At 39.5% G+C, this 9,679-nt stretch overlaps 1 protein-coding gene and 1 pseudogene across 2 annotated transcripts in view; both read left to right on the top strand.

Moving 5' to 3' along the window:
• The first annotated feature begins 732 nt into the window (after window positions 1-732).
• lrfn2b (leucine rich repeat and fibronectin type III domain containing 2b) overlaps window positions 733-9,679 on the top strand; it is a 48,976-nt gene continuing 40,029 nt past the window's right edge. Inside the window, exons 1-3 of one of the 2 annotated variants that reach the window (XM_046373740.1) lie at window positions 733-1,051; window positions 3,870-3,910; window positions 7,638-7,737. The gene's annotated coding sequence lies outside the window, so the exon portion shown is untranslated. The remainder of the gene's footprint in view (window positions 1,052-3,869; window positions 3,911-7,637; window positions 7,738-9,679) is intronic. The other variant, XM_046373741.1, reaches the window with a different exon arrangement.
• On the top strand, window positions 2,812-2,961 carry LOC124051124 (annotated as a pseudogene).

Below are 9,679 nucleotides of genomic sequence, written 5' to 3'. Positions count from 1 at the left end.
TATTTTACCATAGGAGAACCAAATCAACAACTGAAACAGCAATCTGAACCCAACCATACTCACAGTTTCACTAGCTTCAACATTAGTTCCAAACTACTACATTGCAGTTTACTTCCGGAGCATGTTGCTGGTTCCAGAATCTCCTACCCCACCCTCCTGAGGCCTGGTACCGCTGCTGGATCCTGAGCCCTCTATGGCCCTTCCTACTGTACTGATAGTGCTGCTGGATCCAGAACCCTCTCCATGGCCCTGCCTGGATCCTGCTGCTCCTGCTCTGCACTGTTCTCTCTATCCTCCCTGTCCTCCTCTCTCTCTCTCCTTTTTCTCTCTCTCTCCTTTTTCTCTCTATCTCCCCCCTCTCCCGTCTCTCTCCATCTCCCTGTCTCTCCTCTCCCCCCTCTCCCTCCCAGACGGTCACAGCAGAAGGCCGTCTACACTGAGTCTGTTTCTGCTAAAGGTTTCTGCCTGTTAAAAGGAAGTTTTTCCTCGCCACTGTCGCCATATGCTTACTCAGTGTGGGGTTTTTTTTCTTTTTTTTTTTTTGAATGTGTTGTTTACACACCTGTAAAGTGTCTTGAGATAACTGTGTTATGAATTGGCACTTTAAATAAAACTGAATTGAATTGAATTGAGAATGTTGACATAGTTAGTCTTAGATGCGCTACCAAACATTAGTATTTTACATTATACATCATACAACATTATAAGTTTCCAAGGCTGTGGTGTCGGGGGTGGAATACTCACTGCCAAAACAGAACAGAGGAGATTCATTTCAAGGCTGATCTACAGTTTCATGAACTTTTACCCTCGCTGTGTGCAGGCAAAAGTTTGCGGAATGCCCTGAAAAATGATGTGACCACAGCTACAACATAGTTTGGAGTCTGCCAGACAAGTACGTAGACAGTGATTGACTGAAGGGTATTTTGCCTCTCTTCCCACAGGAGGCTGTGACCGAGAGGATGTGTTCAGAGCCCTGGGCACTGCAATGGTGTGAGGATGGAGTTCTGACCTCAGGCGGTTCTTCCACCTCATAATACTCACCCTACTCACTGTGAGTATTTCATCCAGACATTGATGTGCTCACCACAAAGACAAAGTCTATGTGATTGTTAAGACTACATAAAGTCATAGAGGAATTCACAAAATGTCAGCGCTGAAGGCGACTCAGGATTTTAAAACAAGGGGTGGCCGATATGGATTAATCTTCTGAGATTAAAAGGTTACGTTAAAGAAAGTCTGTTTTTCAAAAATGCCTTTAAAGAGCTCTTATTTACCACTGGCTCACTGAATGCAGGACAAAATATTGATGTACAGTTACGAGTCTTCATGTAGGATTTTTACAGTTAATTATTTTGAATATCTATGCTTTCATGAGAGTCAGATTCTGCACACCACACCACAACTCTGACGTACAGAGAATGATTTCACTTTTGTTTTTGGTGCGTTGCATCTTCCTTGTCAAGTTTACATGTTCTTCCCATGTCCACATGGATTTCGTGGTTAATTGGGGACAGTATCTTTTAACATTTTGTCAATGTTGTTGTTAACCCCTTCAAGCAAAATCTTGTAATTCATTTTGTAACATTTACACATTTTATGTACATATTTCATCTTGATCTTTGCAATGAAACACAGCTGGAAACCTGCTATGGGACTCCAGACTGGTACCAATACATAGAGCATTTGCTACAATGTAGGGATATTGCAGATAATGCCACACACTTCTGGTAGGTCAAAGTGATAATTGAGTCAAAGTGATAGAGAGGTGATGCTGATATATCCAAACATCCAATATAATAAAAGAGTGGACTACTGGTCTCAACGGAGGTGGCTTGGCTTCTAGTTTTTCTATCAATCAGTGAAATGTCAGCAGAAATCATCAACTGACCCAGATGATTCACACACTTAAACTTTAACCAGGAAATGTTTGATCTTTTTCTCTCGATAAATGACTTCAGTGTTGTGTATTAAACTTGAAATTAAACTTTTACTGTCAGTATATTTTTTACATGCATCGAAATTTCATCACTGGTTGAACACACTCAATTCAATTTTTCAATTCAGTTTATTTATATAGTGCCAATTCACAACAAAAGTTAACTCATGACACTTTCCAATTTGAGCAGGTCTAGACCAAACTCTTTAATTAAATTGTAAATAGAGAGAGCCCAACATTCCCCCTTGAGGAAGCACTTGGCAACAGTGGCGAGGAAAAACTGCCTTTTAGAAGGCAGAAACCTCGGAGCAGACCCCAGCTCAAGATGGGCGGCCATCTGCCTTGACCGGTTGGGTTGAGAGAGAGAGAGAGGGAGAGAGGGAGAGAGAGAGAGAGAGCAGGAGAGCCAGAGAGAGAAAGAGAGAGCAAAGGAGAGAGGCAGAGGGGGTGGGGTGTGAGAGAAGGAGCACACAAGCAGAGATGCATAGCAGCAGTAATAATACCAGAAGTATCGGAAATGTAGATAATGATAATGACAATGAAGTATACAGAAGGTATTATGGTGATTTTGATAACAATGGTAGTAACAATAATGGTAGTAGCTGTACTGAGTCGTAACAGATTTAAATCAGATTATGACTAAACAATAGTAATTGCAGTAAGTTTTGAGCAGAACATGCACACATGCAACATGCAGTAAAACACACAGGAGCAGTGGGCACCCAGAGAGCAGATGGGGGGGGGAGCATTAATTAATCACCCTCCACGCCCCGCTCAGGTTTTTTCCTGCCACTCCAGGGGGGAATCAAACCAGCACCCCTCTGGTTACAAGTCACTTCTCTAAGCTCTAGGCCACAATTGCAGCCGTGGGCTAGATACTTACCTGGCAGAGGAGATACCATGATCAAGAAGGTGGTTCACACATGGCGAGGCTCAGCCATTGCACCCTATGAATTCCCTGAACATGGGAATCTTGGCTGCATAATTTCTGGAAATATTACTGATATTGCATACAATTTAGTTTCTGTCGATTAACCAATTTATTGACTGATTTCTGACCATGTCAGAAATACTCATTTCAGGAACATTCTTAAATATTTTACTAACACACCTTCACGGGTGGCCATGAGAGATAGATTTTAGGTGCTGCTAAAGCCTATACTTCCAGGCTTCCATCACACGCTTTTATCATTTTAAGTCAAAGTACACTGTGTTGAAGGCAAATGGCTGAGAACAGCTGGAAGTGTTGTTTTAATGAAGCAACCTGCGTATGCAGTGAGGTTGGTCTGGGACAAAGGGCTGGTAAAAATAGCATCAGCAGCCAACAAAGTGGACTCATACAGTACCTCTAATGCAGTTTTTAATTTAGTTTCTATTTTTGCTATTTCACATTGGCTTTTCAGGAGAGTGTATGCAACGTGGCTGCTTGGGAGCAGGGACTGGCTTTTATTTAAGATTAATATTTCAGTAGTGAGCAGACCACAGAAAGCACACATTGTTCGTTGAAAATTAACTTTTGAGGGATCTTTTCAAATTTGCTCGCTGACCCCAAAATGTCAGCTCTGAATTGTCTCTTCTGGGACAGGTTGGGTACAAGCAGCACTAAAAACCAGGAATGTCCTCTCATAATGACAAGCGCCCATCTTAGAAGTCAGTGTTAGAAATACACTGTATTGCATCGGAAACACCTTATCTATGTTATGTTAAATGAGATGAGTTTTTCTTGCCTCCAGATTGCATTTTTTTCAATGAAATGAGGTAAATGAAATCTGAGAAATTGAATTGTTCATTTAACTGTATTGTCAGTCATTTACTGTACTGTATGAAACATCCTTCAAAATGTAACAATGTCCATTGTGACATTAACAAATTAACATTAACAAAGAAACGCCTTGTTCAAAAAAAGTGCCAACGTAAGTTTCTGACATTTCAGACACACTGGTGCCAATGTTGAGCAGATCACCTAGACTCTAGGTAAGTAAGTCTATTTTCTGGTTGTATTGTCCAGAATGACATTCAGATTTTCAGACTTTCAATTTCAGACACATTTATGGAATTATAAAAATGAATCAATCAAATTAAAAATCAACAATCTAATTAAAGAGTTTGGTCTAGACCTGCTCTAATTGGAAAATGTCCTGAGATAACTTTTGTTGTGAATTGGCGCTATATAAATAAACTGAATTGAACTGAATTGAAATTAAAAATGAAATTAATTAAACATTAATTTTAACATGTATGACTTTAATCAAAAGACACTTGAAATTGATACCTTGGGTTCCCACAGCTTGTGGTTGGCCTTTTCGTTTCTTAAGTTTTCCTTTCTTAAAACACAAACAGCTGAACTATAAAATGAAGCTGTACCGCAGACCAATATCCAGTGGTTTACTGTGGTTATTTCAAGCAGACCATGACAGGGCAGTATGTAATGGCCCCTAGTCACTTAATAGGAAGCATGTTTTACTTCAAGAAGAATGCTTCCATCAGTTTACTATTAGTTGAAAGGAAATGAGCATGTATGCAGAGTATAAATGTGAAGTGTGAGTGTGGAATGTGTATTAGAGCCAGCAATAACTTAAGTTCCCAGAAAAACTAGAACCTCTTACCTACAGCTGATTTTTTCATTGTTATATGGTGCATTCAAGGACCAAATGTGGAAAGAGGAAAATGAGATACAGAGGAAGCAATCTTTTTTTCATTAAGAAGATTATGCTTTATCATCCTCCTCAAAGTGGGATGGCATGTGTAGTGAAACAATAAAGACTGTTAATTAGAGAATATAATCAGTGTAGTCATGTATCTGTGTATCAGATCAGAGTTTGAGCATTAGAGTTGAACTCTGACTTATACAGCAGCCTATAGCTTAAACAATACAAATAATAATAAATAATGGTCGTATTTTCTATTCATAGACCAAAACGATATTCTACACCATGGATCGAGAAACCTCTGCTTTAATGTAGTTTAGTGTAGCTTGTAGCTGGAAGCAAACCTGGACTCAGGCAAAACAAAGTATAGTGGGTTGACCTGTAGCTATAGCTGTCCAATAAACATGTTTTTTTTTAAATGAATCATTTTAAATGCTTGTCTCTGACCCAAAGTAAAGGAGGCTCCCACAGCTCAGCCTGATGCCTGATGTGCAATGTTTTGCACAAGTCTTTGTTTCCCTGAATGTTTACAACATAGGCAATGAGTGCAAAATTAGCATGATCCATACACCAACAATGATATAGAAATATAGAAAATACACAGCCCATCCACATGGAGATCAAGTTTAGTACGAAAATGTCATGACTACCCAAAGGTCATATGTGGTATATTGTTTTGGAAATGGTCATATATGTAATTTTAAGAGTCACTGGCAATGGACTTTTTCAGCTGCAGGTATGAGAACACTAATCCGTCACTGATGAAAGATTATTGGATTCTGAGCCCTTTGAAAATGTGTTACCCTATTCATCATGAAATGTAAAAAAACCCCAAAAACCCTATCAAAGCATCCCATCGAACTCATTATCTTTCATCTCTTTTAATTGATTTCTAAAAAGCCTTTGAATCTTTCCTTTTGATAACCCAAAGCTAATGAGCTTTTCAGGTGTACCACGGTGTACTCACTTTGGTGCAGCAGTGAGTTTCTGTCAGCATGAATTAGCTTCATTAGCTTAATTCTGGGTGAAGCTTCCTCATACAAAGTCTTCTGATCAATCTATTAAACATGTAATGCAGCTTTTACTGGTCCTGCAGCATGAGTGCCCTAAGTTTTATTGATTACATGTATTTTGACATTGTTGTACTGATGCTTTTAGTTCAACTGATGTTGAGCTTGAAAGATCTGAGCACTTCCTCCACCCTTGTTCTATAAAATCATCATATGCCATAAGATTAAAATCTACATTTATTGAAACTAAGTGGCTCAGGAAAATCAGAGCCAATCCAAAAGTACACCTGGAGAATCAGCAGGGTTAGAGTTGTGATACTGTAGCTTTGAGAGTGTGATCGCTGTGTGATGCTACACTGTGAACAGTCAGATCTGATCTCATGCAGGAGCTGATCTCATTTTGTGCTCAGGTGCTCTCGTGCATGTTGAACACAGGTGTGGTTGGATCACTGTACACACTATTCAAGTGATTCTACTTATTGTGTTCTGTTCTCATTTTTCTCTACAATCACTTCCAATTGTTCTAAAACTGTAAAATTACTAACTTCGCTCCCGTTTCGAGGGTCTCACAAGACATATAAAAAATTTCTGTTTTGGAAATGTCATAGAATGAGAAAAAGCAAGTTCAGATCCCTGAGTTGTTACAAGTCAGATGAATATGCAGATGTAGATGTCATGAGACTCTTCTCTGACAGGTCCATTAGATGTTTGTGTCTTATTTACATTCTGTAAATGACTTTGAGATCCAGCTTCCAGGTTAATGCATCTCATTGGCTTATTCTCACACCCCACACACACACACACACACACACACACACACACACACACCTACACCAACAACCACTCATGGAACATTGCACAATGCAGCCATTTGCACAGAACTCTCGAACTACTCATCCCATTGCACTACTGTCATTTGCACTACTCTGTCAGTCATTTGCACTACTGTCCATACTGTTTATATCTTATATTGCTTTTTTTATATTATATAGCATTGTTTATATTTATATTTATTTTGTTAGGTAATTGGGCTTATACCGGGACCTAATTCCGTTCCACTCATGTTCTACGTGTGTGAAATGACAATAAAGCTCCTTGAATCCTTGAATCCTTGAAGATTTTCTGATAATGACTCAAGGTCTACTAGAGGTACTGTTCTGTTCTCACCAATACACCACTCTCTGCCCATTCGCTGACAGAGGAAACATGATAACGAGCAAATCCCTTCCGATCGCATCCATTGGTCAAATTCACATTCAGTGAACTCAGGCAGCACTAGGGTTGGAAACATCTGAGACATCGCAACTAACATCGACAACCAGAAAAAAGACATTTCCTCTGTTGGTACTGAAGCTAAATCTAGCATTGTAATTCACTCTGGATAGTAACACGAGCCAAATAGCTCAAATGTGAAATGTGTAAATTAGCTGTAAATGTCAGCACAATAAGAAGCAAAAGTCATTACCGCTCATCTCTGTTCCAGCAGAGCTTCCATGGAGACTAGTTACAGTGACAGAGGTATTACAGGAACTTATCTCAGGAGGGTTTTCTGCACTAGAGCTGGCTGTTACTCTATTACTCATATCTGGACAGGAAGCTGCTTAAGCTCAAAATGTAAATCTTTCACTTTATGTCCCCATGTAGGTATTGTGTGTGGTGGAGCACAGTGATATGTGTGTTGATGTTAATGATTACATTAATTATTTATGTTCAGTAAATAAGAGTGTCTTTCTATTTACCTTGATTGTGAATGGAAATGGGGTCATATACTTTTCGGGTTTTTTTTCATAAATGAAATCTCATTTGCATTATATATTGTTTGTTTTTGACTTTCTAACAATTTTTTTGTGTGTTTACTGGTGATGTAACAATCAGTTGATTTATAAGTTAGCAATATGAAAGAAATGAGTTAAACCATGTGAAAACACATGTACTGCATTTGTTTCTTGGGGTTGTTTGTTAGCGCCTACGTGCCTGACCGTGACTTTGTTTGTCACAAAGCATGTCTTAGCTGAAGGTGTGCTGTCATCCTGTGTTCTCCAGGTCATCTGTTTCTGTTGGTGTGGGAGTGAGAGACATGAAGGCTGTGATTAGTGGGCTGAGCCTGTGAGTGGACCTATGGCAGACAGACAGCACAGTGCAGGTAAGAACTTCCACAAACACAGATAATCTGTGCCCGAACTCAGCACAAAATAGGACAAACTGTGTAAGGACATACCTGGAGGGAACCTTCTGTTCATATTGTTGTTCAGTGTGACTAATGATATTAGGCCTTTTTAGCAGCCACCCAGCAATACAAGAGTGGTAGACACAGTGAAAATACACATGACTATTGGAATGATGTTCTTAGAAGAGTCAGATCATTATTATTATTATCCATCCATTGGAGCCTATCCCAGCTGACTTCAGGCGAGAGGCAGGGTACGTCCTGAACTGGTTGCCAGCCAATCACAGGGCTGACACACAGACAAAGACAGACAACCACACACTCACACCTAGGGGCAATGTAGAGTAGCCAATTAGCCTGATGCGCATGTCTTTGGGATTGTGGGAGGAAGCCGGAGTACCTGGAGAAAACCCACGCAGGCACAGGGAGAACATGCAAACTCCACATAGAAGGAGGATTGAAACATGAATGTGTACTCTGCCACTCCATTTGTGGAGATATTTTACTTTGCACCAAAAATGTCAGCCTTTTGGTGGTGACTAGATGAAAGGACAGGGGTCTCGTCAGTATGATTCATGGATGTCTGTGCAACATTGTAAGGCAATCCAACCAATACTATCTGAGTCTGGGTCCGAGTGTTTGACCAACACCATAGAGTGATGTGAAGAGTGTATGTATATGTGTGTTTTTTTTCTATATGGATGTATAATATAAACATTTTCATATATGTCCCTTAAATTTGTTTTTTAAGCAAGAGACCAAAATACATGCTGTACTCAACATTTTACAGCTGAAAAATAAACATGTCAGTGTTCTACTCTCTACTGTTTCTAAATTAAATCAGATATTATTTACCAGGTGATACATAAATTGATACCAGTAGTATATGTAATACGTTAAAATGACAGCCATGCTGATGTATCAGTCACGCTTCAGTTCTTATGGCCTGAGTATGCGTCATTCTTAGTGCATGGCAGATCATTTAACAGCATTTTGAATGTGCTGTATGTTGTGAGGGTTGTGCTCAAGGAAAATAAACGTTAAAAATACAGAATACAAAAATAAAATACAAAGATGGGGTCTGCGATTGAGCAGACCCTAATCCAAACATAAAGGCAGTAAAAGCTGAAATTACTGAGATCATTTCACCAATTTGCTGAACTTTATCCTATTTAGGATTTGTGTTTTTCATTTTCTGATTTTAATAACCTAATGGTTGCAAATCAGACAGTAATTCACTGTTTTTTTTTTCCTGGACTGAGCTTGCTGAGCTGGGATTGACCCTTGGTGCACTCCTTCTGATTGACAGAGCTGACCACAGAATGTTACAGATACACAACCACTGATTGTAGAGGCTGACTACAGTCTTTCTGGGCTACAGATATCCAAAAAGCTGCAGCAAAAGACGGAGAGCGAAGTGGGATGTAGAAACTAATATTGTCTTAAGGCTGATGCAGAGCTGTAGGAACAAGCACTAGAGGCGGCATCGTTTGTACTTATATAAATCAATGTTTGCAAAAAAAGCTTCCGGCCCATGTCAGAGACTGGAAAACTTTCTCAATATTTTAAACTACTTCAAGCAGTTCTCCTGAGAACTTGAGCTATTTGGAGCAGTCCTAATTTCCCCGCAAACACATTATGAGTGTATTCTTGTCACCTCCTTTCCCAACTACTTCTCTTAAATTGTGCTCACTGCTGCTGTATTCAAATATAACTATAACAGAGGATGTGCAAGTAAGAGTGAAAGAAAGAGAAATGAAGACAATCATATAAAAATAAGGCTTATATTTGAAGAGCGAAGCTGGAGTAGGTTTCAAAGAGCAGCTAATGCATGCGTTCAGAACCAGGATCTATCAGTGCTGTGGGAACTGTGTGGGGTTCATCATTCTTCAAGCTAATCCAAAGATGTCCTTAGAAA

The sequence above is a fragment of the Scatophagus argus genome, chromosome 19, assembly GCF_020382885.2.
Source record: "Scatophagus argus isolate fScaArg1 chromosome 19, fScaArg1.pri, whole genome shotgun sequence".
NCBI lineage: Eukaryota > Metazoa > Chordata > Actinopteri > Scatophagidae > Scatophagus > Scatophagus argus.
This window is presented reverse-complemented; position numbering and strand designations above follow the sequence as displayed.